The sequence below is a fragment of the Saimiri boliviensis genome, chromosome 17 (genome assembly GCF_048565385.1).
Source record: "Saimiri boliviensis isolate mSaiBol1 chromosome 17, mSaiBol1.pri, whole genome shotgun sequence".
NCBI classification, from domain to species: domain Eukaryota; kingdom Metazoa; phylum Chordata; class Mammalia; order Primates; family Cebidae; genus Saimiri; species Saimiri boliviensis.
Window position 1 is genome coordinate 10,099,875 of NC_133465.1, and position 7,082 is coordinate 10,106,956.

Sequence of the window (7,082 nt, forward strand, 5' to 3'; positions counted from 1 at the left end):
CATTTTTAAGGTGTGTCTTTTGTGCATGCCAAGCAGCTGAATTTTTTCTTAAACCTAAATCAGATGATCTCCGTCTTTTAGTGGGAAATTTAGCTCTGTCTCATTTATTGTGATTACTGATAGTTTGGATTTATCTTTGTTTCCTTTCGGCCTTTTGTTATTGATCAGATCAAATTTCCTTTGTTCCTTCTTCAATAATAGTTTTAAAATTTTATGTCTTATTTATATCCTAGTGCTTACTTTAAAATTTTATTTTACATATTATATTTTTCTATCAGTGGTTAGATTTAACCAGTGCAAGACACAAATCTTAACAAACTTTACTTGCTTTTATAAAAAAAATTATTTGGCTACTCCTGGACCTTTCTAATTCTAAATACATTTTAGAGTCAGTTAATTAATTTATATATGCATACACGTAAAATTGCTAGGATATTGATTGGGATTTTATTTAATCTATAGATTGGTTTGGGGAGAGTCTACAATATTATAATATTGAGTCTTCTAATCCACAAACATAGCCTTCCAGCTGTTTAAGTCTCAGTAACATTTGTAGTTTACTGTATAGAGCGATTTTTGTATTTTCTTGCATTTATTCTTAGTTATTTGCTATTTAGTGGAACGTCTAGAATTGCTCATTATTGGATTTATGTTTTCTAATATTGCTTCTGCTCCGTTATGTCTATTTTCTTTTCTGGAACTCCAATTAGAAATATGTTGGAGGCTGGGTGTGTTGGTTTATGTCTGTAATCCCAGCAATTTGGAGGGCAAACTGGTTGATCACCTGAGGTCAGGAATTTGAGACCAGCCTGGCCAACAAGGTGAAACCCCATCTCTACTAAAAATTAAAAAAAAATAGCCGGATGTGGTGACTTGAACCTGTAGTCCCAGCTACTCAGGAGGTTGAGGCAGAAGAATTGCTTGAACCTGGGAGGCAGAGGTTGCAGTGAGCTGAGATCATGCCACTGCACTTGAGACTGGGTGACAGAGCTAGACTCCGTCCCCCCAAAAAATAAAAATAAAAATAAAGAAATACGTTGGAACTTACCCAATGCTTCTTAAAATCTCTTTTATGTTTTCCATCTCCTTGCCTTTCTGGGCTGTATTCTGGATAATTTCTTATGACATATCTAATAATATGCTAATTAGCTATGTAATATTTTTTGCTTAAGCCTAATGTGGGTTTTCTTTGTTGTTTTATTTTATAATCAGGAATTTTTATTTTTTAATTACAATAGTCATTTATAGTTTATTATTCACTAAAGACATTGTTAGACTTATCTTTTACTTTTTTATTTATTTTTTTTAATTGTACTTTAGGTTCTGGGGTACATGTGCAAAATCATGCAGGATTGTTGAATAGGTACATACATGGCAATGTGGTTTGCTGCCTCCATCCCCCTGTCACCTATATCTGGCATTTCTCCCCATGTTATCCCTCCCCAGCCTCCCTACCCCATGCTACCCTCCCCTACCCCTCCCAACAGACCCCAGTGTGTGATGCTACCCTCCCTCTGTCCATGAGTTGTCATTGTTCAACACCAGCTTATGAGAGAACATGAGGTGTTTGATTTTCTGTTCTTGTGTCAGTTTGCTGAGAATGATGGTTTCCAGATTCATCCATGTCCCTACAAAGGACACAGACTCATCATTTTTTATGGCTGCATAGTATTCCATGGTGTATATATACCACATTTTCCTTGTCTAGTCTATCATCAAGGGGCATTTGGGTTGGTTCCAGGTCTTTGTTATTGTAAACAGTGCTGCAATGAACATACATGTGCATGTGTGTTTATAATAGAATGATTTATAATCCTTTGGGTATATAACCAGTAATGGGATTGTTGGATCAAATGGAATTTCTATTTCTAGGTCCTTGAGGAAGTGCCACACTGTCTTCCACAATGGTTGAACTAGTTTACCCTCCTACCAACAGTGTAAAAGTGTTCCTATTTCTCCACATCCTCTCCAGCATCTGTTGTCTCCACATTTTTTAATGATCGCCATTCCAACTGGCATGAGATGGTGTCTCAATGTGCTTTTGATTTGCATTTCTCTAATAATCAGTGATGATGAGCATTTTTTCATGTTTCTTGGCCTCATATATGTCTTCTTTTGAAAAGTGTTCATATCCTTCACCCACTTTTGGATGGGTTTGTTTGTTTTTTTCTTGTAAATCTGTTTTAGTTCTTTGTAGATTCCAGATGTTAGCCCTTTGTCAGATGGGTAGATTGCAAAAAATTTTTCCCATTCTGTTGGTTGCTGGTTCACTCTAATGATTGTTTTTTCTTGTTATACAGAAGCTCTGGAGTTCAATTAGATCCCATTTGTCTATTTTGGCTTTTGTTGCCAATGCTTTTGGCATTTTAGTCATGAAGTCCTTGCCTATGCCTATGTCCTGAATGGTTTTGCCTAGGTTTACGGTTTTTATGGTGTTAGGTCTTATGTTTAAGTCTTTAATCCATCTGGAGTTAATTTTAGTGCAAGGTGTCAGGAAGGGATCCAGTTTCTCCTTTCCGCACACTGCTAGCCAGTTTGCCCAACACCATTTATTAAACAGGGAATCCTTTCCCCATTGCTTGTTTTTGTCAGGTTTGTCAAAGATCAGATGACCATATTGTGTGGCATTGCCCCCAGGACCTCTGTTCTGTTCCATTGGTCTATATCTCTGTTTTGGTACCGGTACCATGCTGTTTTGATTACTGTAGCCTTGTAGTATAGTTTGAAATCAGGTAGCATGATGCCCCTGGCTTTGTTCTTTTTGCTTAGGATTGTCTTGGCTATGTGGGCTCTCTTTTGGTTCCATATGAAGTTTAAAGTGGTTTTTTCCAGTTCTGTGAAGAAGGTCATTGGTAGCTTGATGGGGAAAGTGTTGAATCTATAAATTACTTTGGGCAGTATGGCAATTTTTATGATATTGATTCTTCCTAACCATGAGGATGGTAGGTTTCCCCATCTGTTTGTGTCCTCTCTTATTTCCTTGAGCAGTGGTTTGTAGTTCTCCTTGAAGAGGTCCTTTACATCCTTTGTTAGCTGTATTTCCAGGTATTTTATTCTCTTTGTAGCAACCATGAATGAGAGTTTTCTCATGCTTTGGCTCTCTATTAGTCTGTTATTGGTGTATAGAAATGCTTGTGATTTCTGCACATTGATTTTGTATCCTGAGACTTCGCTGAAGTTGCTTATCAGTTTAAGGTGATTTTGGGCTGAGATGATAGAGTCTTCTAAATATACAATCATGTCATATGCAAATAGAGACAACTTGACTTCCTCTTTTCCTAATTGAATATCCTTTTTTTTTTTTTCTTGCCTAATTGCTCTGGTTAGAACTTCTAATACTATATTGAATAGGAGTGGTAAGAGAGGGCATCCTTGTCTAGTGCCGGATTTCAAAGGAATGCTTCCAGTTTTTGCCCATTCAGTATGATTTTGGCTGTAGGTTTGTCATAAATAGCTTTTATTGTTTTGAGATATATTTCTTCAATACCTAGCTTATTGAGAGTTTTTAGCATAAAGCACTGTTGAATTTTGTGGAAGGCCTTCTCTGCATCTATTGAGATAATTATGTGGTTTTTGTCTTTAGTTCTGTTTATGTGGTGGATTACATTTATAGGCTTGCGTATGTTGAATCAGCCTTGCATCCCTGGAATGAAGCCTACTTGATTGTGGTGGATAAGCTTTTTGCTGTGCGGTTGCAATCAGTTTGCCAGTATTTTATTGAAGATTTTTGCTTGTATGTTCATCATGGATATTGGCCTGAAGTTTTCTTTTTTTGTTGAGTCTCTGCTGGGTTTTGGTATCAGGATGATGTTGGTCTCAAACAATGATTTGGCAAGGATTCCTTCTTTTTGCATTGTTTGGAATAGTTTGAGAAGGAATGGTACCAGTTCCTCTTTGTATGTCTGGTAGAATTCAGCTGTGAACCCGTCTGGACCTGGACTTTTCTTGGTTGGTAGGCTATTAATTGCTGCCTCAACTTTGGCCCTTGTTATTGTTCTATTCAAGGTTTCAACTTCTTCCTGGTTTAGGCTTGGGAGGGTGCAAGTGTCCAGGAATTCATATATTTCTTCCAGGTTTACTGGTTTGTGTGCAACTCTATTGTTTGTAGTAATATCTGATTGTAGTTTGTATTTCTGTGGAACCAGTGGTGATATCCCCTGTATTGTTTTTTATTGCATCGATTTGATTCTTCTCCCTTTTCTTTTTTTCTATTAATCTGGCTAGCAGTCTATTTTGTTGATCTTTTCAAAAAACCACCTCCTGGATTTATTGATTTTTTGAAGGGATTTTTTGTGTCTCTACCTCCTTCAGTTCTGTTCTGATCTTAGTTATTTCTAGTCTTCTACTAGCTTTTGAGTTTTTTTAATCTTGCTCCTCTGGCTCTTTCAATTTTGATGATAGAGTGTCGATTTTAGATCTTTCCTCACTTCTCATGTGGGCATTTGTTGTTATAAATTTTCCTCTAGACATTGCTTTAAATGTGTCCCAGACATTCTGGTATGTTGTGTCTTCATTCTCGCTGGTTTCAAAGAACATCTTTCTTTCTGCCTACATTTCATTATTTATCCAGTTGACATTCAGGAGCCAGTTGTTCAGTTTCCATGAAGCTGTGCAGTTCTGAATTAGTTTCTTAATTCCAAGTTCTAATTTGATTGCCCTGTGATCTGAGATACTGTTTGTTATGATTTCCATTCTTTTGCATTTGCTGAGGAGTGATTTACTTCTAATTATGTGATCAATTTTAGAGTATGTGCTTTGTGGTGCTGAGAAGAATGTATATTCTGTGGATTTGGGGTTGGGGGGAGAATTTCTGTAGATGTCTATTAGGTCCACTTGGTCCAGATTTGAGTTCAAGTCCTGGATATCCTTGTTAATTTTCTGTCCTGTTGATCTGTCTAATATTGACAGTGGAGTGTTAAAGTCTCCCACTATTATTGTGTGGGAGTCTAAGTCTCTTTGTAGGTCATTAAGAACTTGCTTTCTCTGCCTGGGTGTCCTGTATTGGGTGTGTATATATTTAGGATTGTTAGCTCTTCTTCATGCATTGATCCTTTTACCATTATGTAATGCACTTCTTTGTCTCTTTTGATCTTTGTTGGTTTAAAATCCATTTTATCAGAGACTAGGATTGCAACTCCTGCTTTTTTTTTGCTCTCCATTTACTTGATAAATCTTCCTCCATCCCTTTATTTTTAGCCTATGTGTGTCCTTGCATATGAGATGGATTTCCTGAATACAGCACACCAATGGGTCTTGAATTTTTATTCAATTTGCCAGTCTGTGTCTTTTGATTGGGGCATTTAGCCCATTTACATTAAAGGTTAATATTATTATGTGTGAATTCGATCCTGCTCTTTTGATGCTAGCTGGATGTTTTGCCTGTTAGTTGACACATTTTTTTCATTGTGTTGATGGTCTTTACCATTTGGTACATTTTTGGAGTGGCTGGTACTGGTTGTTCCTTTCCTTGTTTAGTGCTTATTTCAGGAACTCTTGTAAGGCAGGCCTGGTGGTGGCAAAATCTCTCAGCAATTGCTTGTCCATAAAGGATTTTCTTTCTCTTTCGTTTATGAAGCTTAGTTTGGTTGGATATGAAATTCTAGGTTGAAAGTTCTTTTCTTTAAGGATGTTGAATATTGGCCCCCACTCTCTTCTGGCTTGTAGGGTTTCTGCCAAGATCCGCTGTGAGTCTGATGGGTTTTGCTTTATGGGTAACCTGACTTTTCTCTCTGGCTGCCCTTAGCATTTTTCCTTCATTTCAACCCTGGTGAATCTGACGATTATGTGCCTTGGGGTTGCTCTTCTTGAGGAATATCTTTGTGGTGTTCTCTGTATTTCCTGGACTTGAATGGTGGCCTGGCTTGCTAGGTTGGAGAAGTTCTCCTGGATAATATCCTGAAGAGTGTTTTACAGTTTGGATTCGTTCTCTCCATCACATTCAGGTACACCTATCAAACATAGATGAAGTCTTTTCATATAATCTCATTTCTTGGAGGCTTTGTTCATTTCTTTTCATTCATTTTTCTCCATGCTTATCTTCTCATTTTATTTCATTGAGTTGATCTTTAATCTCTGATATCCTTTCTTCGGCTTGGTCAATTAGGCTATTGAAACTTGTGTATGCTTCACAAAGTTCTCGTGCTATGTTTTTCAGCTCCATCAAGTCATTTATAATCTTCTTTAAGCTGTTTATCCTAGTTAGCATTTCATCTAACCTTTTTTCTAGGTTCTTAGTTTCTTTGCATTGGGTTAGCACATGTTCTTTTAGCTCTAGAAGTTTGTTGTTACCCACCTTCTGAAGCCTGTTTCTGTCAATTCATCAGATTCATTCTCTATCCATCTTTGATCCCTAGCTGGTGAGGAGTTGTGATCATTTGGAGGAGGAGAGGTGTTCTGGTTTTTGGTGTTTTCATCCTTTTTGCACTGGTTTCTTCCCATCTTATTGGCTTTATGTACCTGGAGTCTTTGTAGTTGGTGACTTGTGGATGGGGTCTCTGAGTGGATGTCTTTTTGTTGATGATGAAGTTATTTCTTTCTGTTTCTTACTTTTCCTTCTAACAGTCTGGCCCCTCTGTTGTAGGACTGCTGAGGTCCTCTCCAGGCCCTGCTTGCCTGGGAATCACCCACGGGGGCTGCAGAACAGTAAAGGTTGCTGCCAGTTTCTTCTTCTGTTATCTTAGTCTCAGAAGGAAATCTGCCAGATGTCAGCCTGAGCTCTCCTTTATGAGGTGTCTCTTTGGGTATATGGGGGTTGGGGAGCTGCTTGAGAAGACAGTCTGTCCCTTCCTTATAGGATCTTAAGTGTTGTGCTGAGGGCTCTGGTGTCCCGTACAGAGCTGCTGGGCAGACAGTTTTAAGTCTGCTGCAGCAGAACTCATAACCGCCCCTTTTCCCAGGTACTCTGTCCTAGGAAGGTTGGCTTTATTTATGAGTTCCTGTTGTGCTGCTGCCTTTTTCCATAGATACCCTGCCCTGCATGAAGTAGTCTAGCCACAGCCTGCCAGCAGAAGCATTGCTGAGCTGCCACAGGCTCTGCTCAGCTGCTGTGAACTGCCTTGGTAGTGGTGGCCACCCTTCCCCCC